This window comes from Myotis daubentonii, chromosome 15 (genome assembly GCF_963259705.1).
Source record: "Myotis daubentonii chromosome 15, mMyoDau2.1, whole genome shotgun sequence".
NCBI classification, from domain to species: Eukaryota; Metazoa; Chordata; class Mammalia; order Chiroptera; family Vespertilionidae; genus Myotis; species Myotis daubentonii.
Window position 1 is genome coordinate 38,021,983 of NC_081854.1, and position 19,529 is coordinate 38,041,511.

At 45.9% G+C, this 19,529-nt stretch overlaps 1 protein-coding gene and 1 pseudogene across 1 annotated transcript in view; one reads left to right on the top strand and one right to left on the bottom strand.

The window, feature by feature from the left end:
- Positions 1 to 19,529, bottom strand: part of WWOX (WW domain containing oxidoreductase) — a 930,802-nt gene that overhangs the window by 478,274 nt on the left and 432,999 nt on the right. The gene's annotated exons all lie outside the window — the stretch shown is intronic.
- Positions 17,813 to 17,960, top strand: LOC132217676 (small nucleolar RNA SNORA31; annotated as a pseudogene).

Genomic DNA, 19,529 nt, shown 5'->3' on the forward strand with positions numbered 1-19,529 from the left:
ATATTTCAAGCGATGTCAAAAATCTGAACTTTCAGGTGAATTATGCCTTAACTGATGGTAATTCACTTGTTAGTGAAGTTCACATTTGTGACCTTCAAGACAGTCTCCACCTGCCTCCTTGGAATCATTTTTAAGTTGGTGTTTGCTTGTTTGTGTTTTGAACCTCTCTGCCCAGCTTTTGGCCACCTTTGCCACGCCCCTGTCCTGTCGGAGTGATCCCGCACTATAAACTGCCCCAACACTATGTGGAAATTACAGTGGAAACAAACTGTGATCCCCAAATGCCTCTTAAAAAGTCCCTCCACAGTTGGTATCAGATCCTTGCTCTACTTTTGTAACAAATCTCATCCCTCACCCAAGGGAGCCACAGGCAAACCTGCAGTTTGGGGTTTCTCCCCAACCCCACCTCATCTTCCCAATCCTGAACCAACCCTGCGTTTATTCCTAGTTCAGTAATGAACCAACTATATGACCTTGGGCACTTTCCCTCTTCTTGTGTGTCTCTCAGTTTTCTCATCTATAAAATGGGAGGGTAATTCTGGACCCACCGGTTTGTTGTGAGGCTCCTAAGAGACATGCATGGGAAAGTTTGATCACGTGCCTGTTTTCTGCTAAGGAGGCCTACCAGGCTTGACCTCCTGCAGAAGTGCCTTGCATGTCCTCAGGTCCAAGGTAGCTGAACTGCACAGGCTTATGAGTTTCTTCTCCAGGAAAATGAAACAGAACAATGATGACTGAACACTGGAGAGCAAGCCAGTCTTTTAGCCTCACTTTTTCTACCTCTAAAGTGGGCTTTCCATGCCTCCCTTATAGGACTGCTGGGAGATTACAAAAGGAAAGCAGGGCCGACACAGTAGGCCTACAGGAAACCAAGTCCCCACTACCAGTTCCCTGGAGGTCTTAATTCTCTTGCTAGACTCATCGTGCAGGTTGTATGCTTCAAAGTTCTTTTCTCATGCTTAGCCCTAAAGCTACAAAATGGAAAAAAATAACTTAAAAAACCGAATCTTCACAGGAGCTCCAACAGTGAAATATAATCATTTCTCATTTTGCTGTGAATTCCTAGAAATGACAACATCCCCTTCTGAGAGAGAGAGAGAGAGAGAGAGAGAGAGAGAGAGAGAGAGAGAGAGAACAAAGAGAACTCTAATGCTGTAATGCATTTTATTGGACTCAAAAGTGCTCTCTGGCCTCTGACCCCCTCCCATCCCCTTCAGTCTGCTGCTGGGGGCACCAGAGAAAGTCAGAAGCATTGGTCTGGTGTCAAATAGCACTGCCATCCACATTCTATGAGAGTCAATTGCAATTAACAGGGCCATTCAGAATGGCAGGTTCAGGACAGACAAAGGGAGCATAGTCAGATCTTATCAAAACCCAAGGCCAGCTGGCGGGGTTTTTCCTAGGCTGTTTGCACAGGAAAAAAAAAAAAAATGGTGGTGGGAGAAGAGCTGGGTAGGGAAGGATGCTGGACCAAAAGGGGAGTGGAAAGAAGCTAGGCATCTGAGTAGGGAGGTTTAAACACAGAAAAACAGACTCTGGAGTTCACCCATTGGGTTCAGATCCTGACTTTGTCCATGGCTGCTGAGGACAGGAGGCAGGTCACTAACCCATCCAGGCCTTATCTTTAAAATGGGAAAAGCAACTGCACCTTCCTATTTTTAAAATTGTCTTGTGAAAGAATGTTTGCAAAATGCTGACGGTAGAGCTTGGTACCTGGCAGTTGTTCTGAGAAGAGTTTGGCTTGGTGTGGGACGGAGATCTGGAGATCCAGGAGACAAGTGGATTCTTCAAGCAAGCACGCCAGGGGAAATCAGACAGGTAACCAGGCTGAAAGCAACTCCCTATCCACCTGGTGGAACCAGGTATGGGGAACCCCTGGGAGGGGAAGTTCATGGGTGCTGATGTAAACTGCAGAGCTCCCATAGGTGGGGGTGGGGAGCCACATACTGTAGTAGGCCCTGGGCTGGGAGAACATTGACCAGCCCACTAGTCCCCCACCCATCACTCTATTTTGGCACATCCCCTACAAAATGCTTAAGTTTCTTTTCAAGCAGAACGGCTTGAGCACCAACTGTGTGCTTTGCTCTGGGCCATTTACTAAGAGGCACCCAGAAAACAACCTGTCCAGTCCCCTCTACTTTGTTTCTTTGTTATAAGAATGACTAGAGGCCCGGTGCACGAAATTCATCCATGGGTAGGGTCCCTAGGCCAGGCCGGCGATCAGGGCTGATCTGTGGGGTGACCTACAGGGCGATTGGGGAGGGGAGGGGTCCACTGGCATCCAGCTTGGCTGGCCTGGGCCCTGAGGGCTGGAGGCAGCTCCTGCATTGAGCGTCTGCCCCTGGGTGGTCAGTGCACGTCATAGCAACCAGTTGTTCCACCAGTCATTCTGCTGTTGGGTTGATTTGCATATCAGCCTTTTATTATATAGGATGTCAGGGACTAAGAAAGTGTGATTCCATAGAAAGTTCCAGAGAAACCAAATTTCAAATGCCAGGCGGGCCACTGATGAGCAACATGCCCTTGGACCTGTGGCTAGGACTGTTTAAAGGCCGATCTTTAACAAGGAGGCAGGAATACTTATCATCACAGGGCTATGTGAGCATAACTCAGAAATGTGGGAGGCGGGGTGAGTGTTCAATGTGTGCAATGTATTTATTATTCCGGCTTCCTTGCTGGGCTCTGAATGGACAGGCACTGGCTGGCTCACACCATCAGCCTCTCTCAAATGGGCACATGCCCGTCTGGAACTGGGCAGACAAGGGGAGCAAGTCCAAACCACACCAGCCTCTTCAGCCAGATGAGGAATTCTTCCCAACGCACAGGCCCTCAGACTGCTCTTATGAAGTCTTTAATGATGGTGCTCACGCCGGCAACAAGAAGAAGTTATCTGAAGGAGCAAATTAACTGGAAGTTGACTACTTCTTGATCCTCTTCCAAAAACAAAAGCACAACCCCAGGGAAGGCAGGAGACTCCTCTCTATTTTCACTTTCCTAGCGAAGCTGCCTGTTTTTGTTCGCACGTCTTGGTAATTGAGCACATACCTTTCAGACCCTCTCAGAATTCCAGAAACTTGAGGCTAAAATATCCATTCTTTTAAATATTTTAGAGTTCCCATGGAGCTAGAGAAAAGGGGCTCATTATGAGTGAGCAAACGGACAGAATGGTGAAGGAAGAGAACAGTTGCTTCATTTTCTATCAAGAAAAAAATAATAATACCAGCAAAACCTCATTAAGTCAGTATTGGTTTATTTAAAAGAGCTTATCATTTGCAGTAACTATTCCCCAATCAACCGGATGCCTCTATTGTAATCTTCTTTAATGTTGAAAGTCTGATAATTAAATATATTAATATATCAGGACAGACTTTATTTGAAGGCACATGGTGCTTTGTATGATATCTCTAAGTGTCCTGCAGAGCAATCAGTGCATAGTAGGTGTTCAATAACCCTGAGCTTCGTTCCCTGCATTTTGTATTATAAGAGCTTTAACCTGGGCTATAATGTATCTAGTCCTTATCAATAACAACGTATTTCCGTTTTAATATACTACCTTTTATTAAACTGGAGCCACAAACTCTTAATAGCAAGGCCTGTCCAAGGCCCTTTAATCACCACTGTTGTGCAGATGTCTCTCCTAGGAAAACATGGGCAACGCTCAGCAGCCAGGATGGGGACTGCCCATCCACCTTCATGTTGGCAGAATGAGTTACAGGATTGTATTATCAATGCAATTAGGCCAGGCTCCCTCTGCACTTCCACGGCAGACCTCTCGGCTCTGGGCTATGTACAATAAGAGGCACTTCCCTCTGTGACCTGGTTTCCAAAGCATTTTTTTCCCCCTAAAGTGTGGTTACCACTGATGCCTGCATGGAAAAGACAACTTCTGAGTTTGTGCTTGCTTGCCACTCTGAGTTTTTCCAACATGGTACCCAGGTCAAGGGCAAGCGGACACCTAGTGCTTTTGACATGGCAATGATGCCAATATTAATGAGCATGATGTTGGCACTGCTAATGACATGGATGATGTTGATGTTGCTGATGATGGCATGGGTGATGCTGACGGTGCCAGCTCAGTACTCCGCACCTACTGCGCTAGTCCCTGTGTGAGAGCTCTATGAGCATCTTCAGCATTTAATCCTCCCAACAACTCTGAGGAAGGAACTGTTAATACCCCCATTTTGTAGATGAAGAAACTGAGGCTTAGAGAGGAAGAGTGACTTGCTCAAGGCCCAGGAAATAAGTGGCCCAACCAGGACATGGACCAGGTGTGCGACTTCTAATTCTCCAAGTTACACAATACTAACCTTGTGTCTTTGCCTGCTATGACAAAATACCACAGATTGGGTGGCTTAAACAACAGACATGTATGTCACATAGTTCCAGAGGCTGAGAAATCTAATATTAAGGCACAGCCTACAGATTCAGTGTTTGGTGAGAGCTCTCTTCTTGGCCTGTAGAAGACTGCTTTTCCTCCGTTCATGGAGAAAGAGACAGAGAGACAAAGAGACGGAGAGGGAGAAAGAGAGAGAGAGAAAGAGAGAGAGAGAGAGAGAGAGAGAGAGAGAGAGAGAGAGAGAGAGAGAGAGAGAGATCTGTTCCTCTCTTTTACAAGACATCATGAGAGACCCACTCTCATCATGGCATATAAATCTAATCACCTCCCAAAGGCCCTGCTTCCAAAGACTATCACACTGGGGGTTAGGGCTTCAATGTATGAATTTGGAGGCAATGCACTCAATACATAACAACCCATTTCAAGCGATTCTGTCTCCCCTCTTGCCTGGTCGGAAATAGCACATCAGAACCCTTGTCCTCCTTCCCAGATGAGCTGTGTCAGAGGTCCCTCAGTCAAGATCTCAGGCAGTGTGGCCCAGACCCAGGTCTACCCTCCATCCTTCATTAGGACTCCTGGGTGATGGATTAAATACCATTATCTTTAGGAATCAGAATTTCAACACATGAACTTGGGAAGCAGGGCACATTCATTCAGACCATAGTGTTGAGGGAAGGAAGCATCTTTCAGTGGTTATATCAACACCTCCCTCCTTTTCCTCTCCTTTTCTTGACCTGGTCTGACCTAGTCCCACACCCCCTCCAAATACATAAATAACATCCACAGCATGAGGAGTGGAAGAATCCAAGAGATGGACTTAAGGGTAGAAGTTGCAGACCGGCTCAGTAATAACTGCTAATGCTGAGACATGATAACCTATTGTGTACCTAGTACCATGTCGAATGCTTTAGTGAATGATATAATTTATTCCTCACTTTCTTCCACAATATCCTAGTAAGAAGGTATTAACCCCAGTGTGCATAGAAGAAAACACATTTTAGAAAGACAAAGTCACTTCGCCAGTTCTTGAAAGTGATGATTCAGTTGAACTCTAAAGGGTGAGAAGGAACGCAATAGCTAAAGCAGGAGGGGAAGAGGACTCCAGGCATAGCCAATAGCCTGTGCAAAGGACCTATGACAGGGGTAGGGTCGACAGGGTAGAAGGAGAGGTGAGAGTAGGTTGCAGATTGGCAGAGCCTTGCATGGTCTGATAAGGATTTTGGTTTTTATCCCAAGGGATATGGAAAGCCAGTGAAGGGATTAAGCAGGGAGTAGAGAACAGGGTGGTGGCAAGATCAGATTTCTATTTTAGAGAAATGACTCTAACTTGCCCCTGAAGAAGGGATTTCAAGAGAGGCAAGAGGGTGAGCAAGATGCCAGTTAGGAATCTTACTGACCACGCTGCTATAAACAGCACTAACTCACAGATTCAGAATTCCTCATACTGTTACCAAGTGTGCTGCCAGGAGACAAAGAAAGGCCAGACTGTGTGTGTGTGTGTGTGTGTGTGTGTGTGTGTGTGTGTGTGTGCGCGCGCGCGCGCGCGCGCGCGCGCGCGGGAGGGGAGGAGGGACATTGAGACACAAATGAAAGAGACTTCTGTTTTAGAGTCTTTTAAGTGACATAAGAACCCCAAAGGGAAAAGTCCAACATGGAAAAGCAAGCAGTGGTGCCCTTTGAAAAGTTTTTATTTTATTTTAACTTTGCTTAATCTACTTACATTCAAATTTTGAAATATGTATGCACGATAAAACACTGAAGTTACGGTCTATTGGGTTAAAAATCCACTTTTTGGAATGGGTTCAAGGAAAAATTTATACAAAAGACTTCCGAGTGGAAAGTAATTCTGCAGATGAAATAGAATGGAAGCATCCACTATATATACCCCTATATGCAAGAAACTAGTACATGCAAGATGAGGAGGGTCTCAAACCATCACCAATGGGAGGTGCAAAACAGCCGGCCTCTTAAACCCTCAGGGAACCAGCTGGAAGGGAAGCGCCTGGCTAGTCCTCAGCATTGTCATTCATACTTTTCCAAGGATACAGCCTCTTCCTTTCATAATTCATTTGAAACCAATAAATTGACCCCCAACTGAAAACAGTGAAATTCCATTCTAGCATGCTACTCCAAAGCATGGGGTGACCTGGTGTTTATTTTGCAAAGTTCCAGACAAAGAAATATAAAAAAAAATACTGGAAAAAATCCATCGACAAGCATTTCTGTGCTTATTCTGTGTAATTATCCTTGTATGGAGAGGAATACAAAAAAGGAGGAAAATATGGTTCTTATTCTTAAGTATTTGGCAATCCTCTTAGAGGGTGCTTCTGGGCTCTGAGTGTGCATCAGAACCACCGGGGGAGCTAGACAGAAATGCAGATCCTTGGCACCCACACTCCCTCCCAACCACTGGACCGAGTGTGTATTGGTGTCCACACAGGCCCCGGGAATCTGTATTTTAAGCAAACAGAGAAGCTTCTGATGGGGGCTGGGATTCTGAATCACCAAAATGAGGAGAGAGAGAACGCACAGGAAACATTAGCACAGAATTGGACAGAAGGAAGAAGTCCTAGTGCATATCCAGCAGCACCTCTACCCAAAGTGGCATTCTTTAGCCGGCCACCATGACTGGTGTCAAGCATCAGCCTTTGCTTTACATTTCCACAAAGGGCACAGGTCCTTCATGTGGAAGCTCGTTCCACTGTAGGACCACCATTCACTGTCCTTTGAAGGGCCTTCAAAACACTGGAGCTTCCTGCATCTTCATCCTATTTACCTCCCTTGATCTGAATGCTACATGTTTGTCAACACTGCCTAAGGGGCCACTCTTGCCAAAGCCCAACATGTCTGAAATAGCCATATACTCGCCTTCATACCTTTTACCCGTCCGGTAAACTTTTTGAAAGTCAAATAGAGTTAGAAGAGTTGACAGTCATGTTCTTGCTTCATATCCCCGCTTTCTTTCCTAAAACTTCAGACATTATCTATTTAATCATTTGTTCCAGACTTTTCATAGGGATTGGCATTATTTATTCCTTGTCCCTGTTAACCATTCTTCTTTCCCCAATTCCTACTCCACATTCATTCTTCTTCTTTCTTTTTATGAGTTCAGTTCTGGCTCTTTCTCTTATTTCTCTCTATTGATTTTTACCAAAATAATCAACAGAATACCTGAGGTTTCCTTGGTGACTTCTTTTTGGCATCGTGAGTGATTACTCAAAGACTTGAAAAATCATAGAACATCAGAATTTGAAGGAGTCTTGGGGACCAGCCAGGCAAACCCTTCACTATGAAGATGAATAAATTAGGGTGCAGAGAGGACAGAGGTCAAACTGAGATGCCCACGTTGGGGACTGAGGCAGCTTTAGGATTCGGGTCTTCTTGCTGGATGATTACTTTTGGACAGCCTGCCTTGTTTGGGACTTGGAAACCTGGCTGTGTGGTCAAACAGATTCTAAGGTTCATCCTCTCTGGGAGGTATGGTGACAAACACATTAAGAAAGAGAGTGGCCTATGTGGCTCATAAATCATGTAGAGTAAAATGTTAAATGAGAGCCCTAACCGATTTGGCTCGGATAGAGCATCGGCCTGCAGACTGAAGGGTCCCAGGTTTGATTCTCGTCAAGGGCATGTAACCTTGGTTGCAGGCACATCCCCAGTAGGGGGTGTGCATGAGGCAGCTGATCAATGTTTCTCCCTCATCGATGTTTGTAACTCTCTATCCCTCTCCCTTCCTCGCTGTAAAAAATCAATAAAATATATTTTTTAAAAAATGTTAAATGAGAGAGAAAACTCACCCACACTCCTAACTGCTTTAGTGTGAGTTTTATAAAGGCGAAAGCAGTGCCACTGAGAGACAAGAAATCAGGGCAGCATATGTGTGTGGGATGGAGGAGGAGGGGGAGGAACACTAACAAAACACAAAAGGATATGAAAATGGACCTTACCCTGATAGCCATACATCAAAAGAACATGGGAGTCAACTGAAAGAGCCCCTGGTGGCCAAACCATTGGGAAATAAAGTAAAGTTGTATTGGATAATAACCCAAAGTAGAAAGTAAATATCCATGAGCCCACACAGATAGAAATAAATAAGTGGGGGAGGAGAGACAAATCCCGCATGCAGAAAAATTCCTAAGAGTTCATGTAGACAGACACTCTGCTTACAAGGGTTGAGAGCATAAGTCCCCTTAAGTGGGGGCTGCACACAGGAACTTTCCTCCAAAAAGAACAGCATGGAATGTATGGGAAAAGAGTAACTACAGTGAAAAAGGCCAATTTCACAGTAATATGTCATGTTGATAACATTGTCCTTGATAGGATTTGATGAGAAGGGCATTTCACCTATATGTCTTCTTGCCCAAAACCCACAACCCCAGTCTAATCATGAAAACAAACCAGACACATTTCCTTACTGGGGTATCCTATCTAATAAAAGAGAAACATGGTAATTGGCGTACGACCGATACCCTTTTCATTGGCTAATCAGCGAGACATGCAAATTAACTGTCAGCCAAGATGGCGGCCGGCAGCCAGGCAGCTTGAAACTAACATGAGGCTTGGTTGCCTCAGTGACGGAGGAAACCAACGTTCCCCGCCTGCCGCTGCCTCTGAGCTGGCAGTTTAAGAAACTCTGTAACAAATACACCCAACTTCAGCCAGCAGATTCGCAACATTGTAAGCAAAGGCCAGAAACCTACTTTCAGCCGGAGGCCTAAGAGCTGGAGCCAAGCCTCAAGCTAAAGCTGGCCCAGAATTAAAAAAAAAAAAAAAAAGGAAAAAAGGAGCGTTTGGGAGTTCAGTCACCCCCAGCCTGAAAACAGCCCTCAGCCCCTCACCCAGACTGGCCAGGCACCCCAGTGGGGACCCCCACCCTGATCCAGAACACCCTTCAGGGCAAACCAGCCGGCCCCACCCGTGCACCAGGCCTCTACCCTATATAGTAAAAGGGTAATATGCCTCCCAGCACCGGGATCAGCGGAGCCGCGAGGCCTCCCGGCACCGGAATCAGCGTGACAGGGGGCAGCGCCCAAACCCCCTGATCGCCCTGCGGCTCTGTGTGTGACAGGGGGCGGGGCCACAACCTCCCTATCCACCCTGCTCTGTGCCTGATAGGGGGGAGCTCCCCCCCCCCCACGGGCCCTGCTCTGTGTGTGACGGGGTAGAGCCATAACCTCCCCATCAGCCCTGCCCTGAGTATGAGAGTGGCGGCGCCCCAACCCCCTGATCCGCCCTGCTCTGTGGGTGATAGAGGGCAGCACCCCAACCCCCTGATCCGCCCTGCTCTGTGCGTGACAGGGTACAGAGCCCCAACCCCCCTGATGGGCCCTGCTCTGTGTGTGACAGGGGGTTGCTCCACAACCTCCCCATCGACCCTGCCTTGAGTGTGACAGGGGGCGGCGCCCCAACTCCCCAAATGGCCCTGCTCTGAGCCCGACCAGGGGCTGCACCTAGGGATTGGGCCTGCCTTCTGCCACCTGGGAGCAGGCCTAAGCCAGCAGGTCGTTATCTCCCAAGGGGTCCCAGACTGCTAGAGGGCACAGGCCAGGCTGAGGGACCCCCCCTCCCCCCCCGAGTGCACAAATTTTTGTGCACCGGGCCTCTAGTCCTATATAATAAAAGCCTAATATGCAAATTGTCCCCTCAGGCAGTTGGTCGACCAGGAGTTCCACTGAGAGACCCGGAGTTCGACAGCTCGCTATGATGTGCGCTGACCACCAGGGGGTGGTGCAGAACATGGTGTGGCGTTGGTGAAAAGGTGCTGACAGCAGGCAGCAGTGGAGGCGCTGCCAGCAGCAATGGGCCCCGACAAAGACCTGAGGTGGATGGTGGAGCAGATGAGTGGGCGGCACCAGGCCAAGGCGGGGTGCCAGGCAGGCTGCAGGGCTGTGAGGCTGGGGGCATGAGCTGGGGCTGTGAGCCTGGGACCAGGAGCTGGGGTCAAATCCCCAATGGATACCCCAAGGTACCCCACCCATACATGAATTGGTGAACCAGGCCTCTAATCTTACATAATCCCCAACCAGTCCTCCTCAAAAGTATCAAAAACAAGGAGTCTGAGAAATGGTCATAGCTCAGAGAAGTCTAAGGAGACATGTAACTAAACACAGTGTGGGATCCTGGATGGGATCCTGGAACAGAAAAAGATCTTTAGGTAAAAACTAGGAAATGTGTATAAACTATAGACTTTAGTTGATAATAATATATTAATATTGTTTCTGTAATTGTAATAAATGTACCAAATACTGTAATATGTTAATAACAGGGGAAACTGGGTGTAGGTATATGGGAACTGTGTACCATTGTCTCAATTTGATTGTAAACCTAAAAACAAACAAACAAACAACAACAAAAAAACATAAATTCTGTTTCAAAAAATAAATATACATGCTAAATAAATAAAGTAAAAGAATAGCATGTAGAAAAGCACACGCCATTCTAGAGGTGGACTGGGGATTCTGTGACTAGGGACCTTGAGGGTCCCAGTTACCCTTGAAGAGGGCATGCAAGTCCTAGGTGCACCAGCCCCAGTGGATGAGCAAACCATGGGGTCCAGACAGGGATCGTGGTCACCCCAGAATAAGGGTCGAATTGAAGCTGACCTCATAAAGCTCACTTGTCAGGAAATGATTTGTGATGTTCTCCAGCGATGCTTAGTAACTTAGAAGTGGGAGCCAGGTCTTATACCTGTTGGGATCTATGACGTGTAAGTAGCAACAAATCAAAGGAGGTATGGGGTATCAGCAAGAACACCTTCCAAAGACTCGTGTTCTAGTGATACACACAGAACTCTGGACTGGCCAGGCCGCTAGCCAGGGTTTGCAAGAGGTCATGATGTTCTCACACTTTAGGTTCAATGGAAAATGTCCTAGAGGTGAATGCCACCTTTCATAACCATGTCAGCATTTAAAACTGTGTTCAAAAGATCCTGTTCCTTTAGGCAAACAAATTCAAGCCAGAAATTGTATGGGGAATGATACTTTCTTGTTCACCATTGTGCCATTCTGCAATAAATAATTTCCAGTCAGGGTACTAGAGAATTCCAAATGATAGACATATTATGTTCATGAAAGACAACTTTAAGAAAAATCTTTCTGCAATAAAAGTGAGGGCTCCACCCCCCTTCTTGGCATCCCAGCTTGCTATAGAAATGAGTGATTTTCTGAATTTCTGCCAAGTTAGATGGTTCAGCATGCTATTAGATTAGTCTGTTTATACAGAAACAGCCAAAAATAGGAAACACACAGAAGCTATTAAAGATATTGTCCTGAGAGGGAAAGATTTGAATGGTTTTCTTACTGCAAGTGGGAAATAAGATATGAGTCAGTATTAATGTGATAAAGAAGTTAATGCGTTCTAAAGCAAACCCTTGGTTTCTTCATCTTGTTTCAGAGGTGACAATAAAAGGCACATGCAGACAATTATTTAGGGTTGGGTGAGCATGGAAGGTAGTGAACACTTTAGATATAACTCCCCTTCAGAAAATAGGGCTGTGGCACAAAGGGGGTTTTCAAAGGGAAAGACGGTTCCAGGCAAAAATAAAAGAAAATAAAAAAGAAAATAAAAACAACAACCACCCCCACCCCCACAAAAACAAAATTCCAGATTCCAAGATTAAGTATATTTTTAAAAAGGTTTCAGAAATTCAAAAGTGAAATTCCAATTTCACTTCTGCCCTTGGGTTGCTCTGTGATCGAATGGAAATCATATGACCTCTCAGGTCAATGCGATTCAAGACGGAGGACTTATATTGACTTCTACTTGTAAGACGATGTGGTTCTTACTCTCCTCATTTATAAGTGGACGGCGAGACCTGTACCATGAAGTCACCTCGTTTTTTCCTCCATGAGTCGCAAGGTGACGTCTGGAGGAAAGACAGTGCCGCATTGTGGTACGTGAGCTGTTCCTGACGTCTCAGAATATGTGTGTGACTCTGGAAGTGGACGTGTGTCTAAATATCCATATGAAGCCCAGGATTATATATTATTTTCCTCTTTATTCGTAGTTGAAAGTCACAAAAAAATAGGGTTTTCTACAAAATAAATATCTCTAATGGTGTAATAATCTTTCTAGGCTGTCCTCCGGGTTCTGGTGAATAACTCAGAACTCGCTGAGCAGAGAATATTAAAGAATGCATTCATTTTAAATTGCTGTGTAACAAATTATCACAAACTTAGCCTCTGAAAACAACACCGTTATTATGTTATGGTTTCCTTGGGTCAGAAGTGTGGGCATGGCTTAGCTGGGTTCTCAGCCAGGCTGACATCCAGATAACAGTTGGGCTGTGGTATCACCAGAGGCTTAGCTGGGATATTCAATCATCTTTAACTCCTTCAGGTTGTTGGCAGGATGTATTTCCTTGAGGTTGTAGGACTGACACCCCATTTCCTTGCTGTCCATTTTGGGCCACGCTCAGCTCCTACATGCCTTCTGTAGTAGTGTCATGTGGCCCTCTCACAATACGGCAGCTTACTTCTCTAATGCCACCAATGGGGAATATCTCTGACCTCGGTGCCTCTTCAAGGGTTTTTTACGTAAGTCAGGCCCACCCAAAATGATCTCCCTTCTGATTAACTTAAAATCAACTGAATTGGGACCTTAATTATATCTGCAAGATCTCTTTACTTGGTCACATAATGTAGCCTAATCGAGGAGGTGACATCCCATCATCTTTTTCATCTTCTGTTGGTGAGAAGCAAGTCACAGGTCTGCCCACATTTAATGGGAGGCGGGATCACACCAGGCTGTGGACGCAAGAAGGTGGAGTCATTGGGCCCACCTTAGGATCCATCTGCCAATCAGCGGAAGAAAATACAGAGGTTCATGTCTCAAGAAAATGTCATCACAGTATGGACAGAATTACTTCATTTATGTCTGAGCTTAGAATCTAGGTGCAGGTGCAAAGGAGGGTGGAAAGAAAAAAAAAAGAAAGAGCCCCATAGTTTTTCTAAATAATCAGAGTTTTTCAAGGTTTTCCTAGAAGCACCTGTTGCCAGATATTATGTAATAAAATGCAGGAACGCTTAAAATGTACAGTTACACTTTAGTAGCTGACAACCGGGCAACCCAATACCTCCTTCAACTGGTGCAACAATGAACATGGACATGGGGAGCATGGAAGTATCAAGAAAAGGCAAGGCAGGTTCAAAGGCCTGGGTTCTCAGCCCAGAACAACACAGAGTTCAAGGAGGACAGTGAGTAATCGAATGCTATATGCCGGCCAATAAAGGCTAAGTTCAGAGGCCTCCCAACATAAGAAAAACAGGAACATGTCTGGGGTAGAAGAAATGGAAGCTGAAGGAGGAAAAGAATAAGCAACACCAGGAAGGAAAGAGGCATTCGTTTACCGGACAGATGAAGGAGAGAAAGGGGAGAAGTTGAGAAAAGGAGAGAAAGGAGATGAGGGAGAAAGTGAAGCAAATTCCATACAAGAAGGACTTGAGTGGTGGTGAGGGGGGGCAGGAGGGGACATGAACAAAGGTAACCATCAGTTAACTGGAAAGTTCAGTTAACCAGAATGAGATGCCAGGTAAGTAAAATCCCACTGAGCTTGGCAGGCCTACTCTGGCCATTAACTTTAATGTTTTTCCAAACCCCAGAACTTTCACAGGTGTGAGTTAAAACCATCTGGTTTCTGTACTCTGCCCTGACTATTAAAACCTAGCATCTTCAAAGATACATTGTGGAGCAAGAGGGGAATGGAGGAAGAGATAGGAGGTAAAAGGCTTTACCGCATGCTTAACCTTCACAAGAAGGAGTTTTTAAGTAACTTTTGAGTGGAATTACTTTATTTTGAAATTGCATTGTAATAAAATAAAATATGGTGAGACGTTTTAATATACAGAAACAGAGCCTGGGCAAATAAATGCTCAAAACAAAATCCCAATGAAATAAATGCAGTGTGCAGTGACCCCGACATGACAAATGAAAAAAGAAATAAACTTAGGGGAAAATCCATATACAAAAGCATGTCTCTACAGTAGTGATGTTTCTAAATTTGACACAGTTGCAAGTAGAGCTCACTACAGATTATTTCTATGCAAATATGGATTTAGCCAATGTAAGAGTGTGCAAAAAATTCTAAATATATTTCTTAAAAATCAATTCTTGTGCAGTACAAGTGAATCAAGACGCAAGAAATACACCACTACATATTAAAATGTGACCAATGTGAACGTGTCAGAACACAAGCTTCTGAGACATGGGTGACAGGGAACAGGAAACTGCCCACACTGCCCAATGTCTAGTCTCGTCTAGAGAGGATGGGAAAGGCACCTCTGCTGTGGATGCAGCTACTCTCTCCCTTCCAGGGACCAAGCTTGAGCCCTGAGAGTGCCAAGTTCCCATTGATATGGCTCCTTCCCATTGATATAGGAAGTTCTACACAAGGCTGCCCGCAGCCAACTTGTAAAACACAGAGCACCCAGATTGACTGGAGGTGCTCCCCAGAGATTCCAAATCCAGGCAATAAACAGGTTCTTAGCAGAAAGCTCTCTGCCTGTCTCCTTCAGCACCTTAGCAACCACCCCTCCTAAGTACCCTATTTAAACAGCCCGATGTTTCCTGGTTAGGCCAGTTCCTTCTATTTCACACCAGAGTGAAAGGTATACATAATGGTCTTTATTTGTCCTTTTTACCATTAGCCAATACGTATACCCTCTTGATCAGCTGTGTGCCTAACACTTTCCTAGGTTTTCTAAGTTCATTATTAACTAGAGAGTGTCTCCCTACCATTTGACAAAAGAGGAAGCTGAGGGGAGAGCTCCATCTGCCTTTCCAGTGTGCTAGGGTTAATCAGGAGCAGAGTGGGGTCTAATGGAATCCAGATAAAGGTGAGGCACACGATTTTTCTACTGTAACCATGGTCTCTCTTTGCTTTTATATTTACACATTGAACCACACAACTGAGGTTAGAAATTATACAGCAGCAGTGGCTGGAAGGGGACACAGGAGGGTTGCTGGAGTACTAGAAGGATCCTGTGTACTAATGAGGGTTACTCATGCGTGTGGGCGTGTGCAAATTTATTGAGATAGACATGTGAAGTGTGTGCCCTGTTCTGCTTATATTTACCTAAACAAAGAGGGACAGTCGCCTGAATGAGGCCCCTGCACCTGCAGTAACCCTGAGGGTGTGTGCTTCTCCAGCTCCAGGCCTCTCACTTGGGGAAGATCCACACGGGGCACATCTGCGACACCAGTGAAAAAGCTTATCATGTGAGTGTTGGATCATGAACCAATGCAGGTCACGGGGAAGGGACTCCAGACTTTCTCCTCTCCCTCTCAGTTCTATCTTGGGGGGGAGGGGCCATGGGGCTCTCACGAGTCTTATACACAAGATAAGGATTAAAGAAATTCTATGTTTGTTTCCTGCACTAAACACTGACTCTGTCCAAGAAGAGGTCTGTAGTGGGCTGAACTCTGTCCCTCCAAAACTCTTATGTTGAAGTCCTAACCTCTAGTTCCTCAGAATAGGACTGCATTTGGAGACAGGGCTTTGAAAGAGGTAAATAAGGTAAAATGAGGTCATCAGGTGGGCCCTAATCCAGCCGGTGTCCTTACAGGAAAGGTGACAGAACACAGACACAGCGAGAAGAGCATGTGAGGACACAGGAAGAAGGTGGCCATCTGCAGGCGAGGAGAGGCCTCAAAGGAACCCCGCCCTCTGACGCTGTGATCTCAGACTTCCAGCCTCCAGAGCTGAGAATATTTTTTGTGATTTAAGCCACCCACTCTGTGGTACTTTGTTGGGCTGCTCTGGGAAACTAATACAAGGTCCAACATGAGAACTGATTCAGTGTTTTCCCAGTGGGGATGCAAAGTGTCTAAGTGCAAGGTGTGTGAAGTCAGGGACACTGGAACACATCTTAAGGATTCTCTCCTGCCCACCTCAGAAGAGACAGGACACAACCCCCAGAAATCCATGGGGCTTCTTCATGTAGCTGCTCACTTGCGCCACCTGTGTTCACGCCAAGTCCCTGCACTGAGCTTCCTCAATACTGTAACCAGATCAATTCCATGCAGTAATTGGGCCAATAGGCAAAGCCACAAGTCTGAACACGTTTTAAACGAAACTGACCAGTCAGCTGGGAGAACTGAACAAAGTGGCCAGACTGTTTATCTGGCAGCGGACATGTTAAAAAAGTCTGGCAAGGGTGCCTAGATCATCCAGCCGGATTTTGTCTCTTCTCAGATGGTGTTCACTATCTTAAATGTGTCCCTTGTTTAAACAAAACAAACATCAGATAAAATTCTACTTGCTCCCATACCTTTTAAAAAAAGCTATGTGCACGTGAGTACATATGCACGCATAAGCGTGTGTGCACACACCTGGAGAAAGCAGAGAACAACTCTCATACCAGCTTTGGGAGGCCACGGAGGCCATGAGACAGAGGGTAGAAGAATCTAGATGGGGCTGAGGAAGCTCACTAATGTCATTTTCTTGAAGAAGATTTAACCTACTGCTTTCCTAATATCGCATTTACTCCTTCCCTTCCTTGTTTCCTTTCACACACATATATATCTTCAGCCAAGGACATGCTTTCATTGCTTTTAAAGAGAGAGAAAGGGGGAAAGAGAAACATCAATGTGAGAAATGTTGATCAGCTGCCTCCTGTACACACCCAACCAGGGATCACACCCGCAACCCAGGTATGTTCTCTGATCAGGAATCGAACCGGCAACCTTTTGGTGTACTGGATGATGCTCCAACTGGCTGAGCCACCTGGCCAGGCCTCACACATATTTTTGAAACTACTATGTATCAAGTCCTGGAACAGGAGGAAAAGAGAAGATGTGGCCCAGGACTCAGAGGACTGGGGTCTGAGCCAGGAGCTTGGGATCTCTCATGAGCCCATTCTAGAGAAGAGCAGGGTACACAAGAAGTGTGAAGTCCCTGCCATGTTTATGTAATATACTTTAGCCTATAATCTTCCAAAAATGGTTGACATCCCAATACTTAAATTTAACTACAGGTCTAAAACATGTAAAAATGACTTTACAACTAGAATCACACACGAGAATACCCGAATTCAGCACACACTCCCTATTGCTGAACTGCCAATGCATTAGCCTCACCTTCCAGCAAGATTAGGGCAGAACTGTGTACAACACCCAGCCCAGAGCAAGGGATTAGTAAACATGCTGACTGATTAAATTGAACATCACAAAGAGCTATGAAAAAGAAAAAGCTAAGAATGCAATTAAAAGACATCTATGCCAATATTTCTGGGGTGTACATGAAATACTTCACAGTGGAGTCTGCTGTGGATACCCCAACCCTGCCTCATCCAGCCTTAGCATCGAGGTGTCCCTGGAATTGCACTATGGGAGGGGGCTTCATCTGCCATGCACCTCTGTTCCATCTGGCACAAAGCCTCACATGCTTCCCTGAATTCAAAAGATTGACACTGACAGGTCAGCTTCAGGAACGATGTGGAAGCCAGCCACGCAGGACACACAACATGCATAGGGCGGTTACCACATCCACTGACAGGCCTTGAACGATCTGATATTGTTCTTTTGATTTGCACTAGGATGTGTGTGTGGGGCGGGGGGGGGGGGGGGGGAAGTCCCTGTACTTTCTATCTATCTGTGTAGTGGCCCAATTGAATAAGGAATTACATCTACAAAAATAAAATAATATAAAAACAAATAAACAGGGAGTCATATGCTGCCAGCTCCACCCCAGCCAGGGTACAAGGGAAGCCCCAGGGCCCCAGCCTGAAGGCAATAATCTGGACTCAAAGCAAAAGGCTGAAGACATGACAAGTGTGATTTTACCAATAACAAAAGGAGGCACACATAAGCAGCCCATCCTGCTGCCTTGTGCATCCACTCACAGTGTCAGAGCAGAAAAGGACCTTATGAAGCCGCCAAAGTTCTGAACATGGACAGTTTTTTCAAAAACCATTTGGTAGCCAAAGCTACACAGAGCTGACGGAGTTACTTATCTCACTGAGTGTGAGGATCCATTCATTCTGACACAGAGATATTCATGTGTTTAATCACAAGGTGCTGCCCCCAGGGTGTTACATCACACAAGGTTTAGCAAACTTGCTATAGAGAGCCAGATAGTAAATATTTCAGGATTTGTGGGCATTCGGCAGTGTCTTGCATACTCAGCTCTGCCCCTGTAGCTGAAAGTAACCATAGATACCATGTGAACAAAGGGGGGTAGCTGTGTACCAATAAAACTGTAATTACCAAAAGAACCCTCAGGCCGTGCCCTAGGCTATATGTTTGCCCAACTGTGTAATGCACAGAATATGCAGCATATCACCTTCCAAAAATCTGAAAACCTCTGAAACACAGCTATCTGGCCCTAAGGGTGTCAGACCAGGGGTTGGGCTCCTATAGTTCCAATTTTGCAGAGTTCTCTGCAGGAAAGTTCTTTACAAGGGCCTGGGACTTTCCTCCAACCACGGCTCGGCTGGTCTTCCTGTATCCCACTATCCTCTATCCCACTCCCCTCTGACAGCCGCCAGAGGAGTTTTAGTCACTTGCTGTAATGGTTGCAACTGCAGCTGAAATCTGGAATTCAGGTTGTTGAACTGAGAGCACCCGCTCTGGGTCACATTCCATAGGATGACGTGCTTGCTGGCTTTGCAGGGAGGTATACCCCTTTTGAAAGGGCAGGAAATTGGGAGGACAGCAATTGTCTGAAAGACAGATTTTCCAGATGACTCCCATAGACAGCTATCTGTGTACCTGAGGGGCCTCAGAACAGGGAGACACGCGAGCAGCTCTAGGGCCCACATGGCCAAGTGCGATACAACCTGGGGGCAGGGTGCACACTCTCCAAGATGGCAGGGAAACACTGGGGCTCTCATGGACTAAGGCTTCCAGAAAAGTTATCCCTGCGCTCTAGCTCCTAGGGTGCGGCACTATTGGGAGCCCCAGAAGGTGGGCACAGACATCAGTGTGGTCAGGGGTGATTGGCTCCAGTATCAGTGGTACTGATGAGGGGCCCTCACATGTCTTATGGACCACGGAGAAATGGAAGCCCTCACATGACAGTAGAAATCATGAGTTAGTAAAGCCAACACTCCAAGAATGCACAAGAGATGCCTCTTGGGGAACCAGGAAATACTCCTTGGGACTGAGGACTGAAATCACAGATTCACAAGTCAGGGAGGGGGAAAAAGGCATCGAAAGGCAGGCTCGGGAATGAACACATGGCTTCTGGGGGAAATGA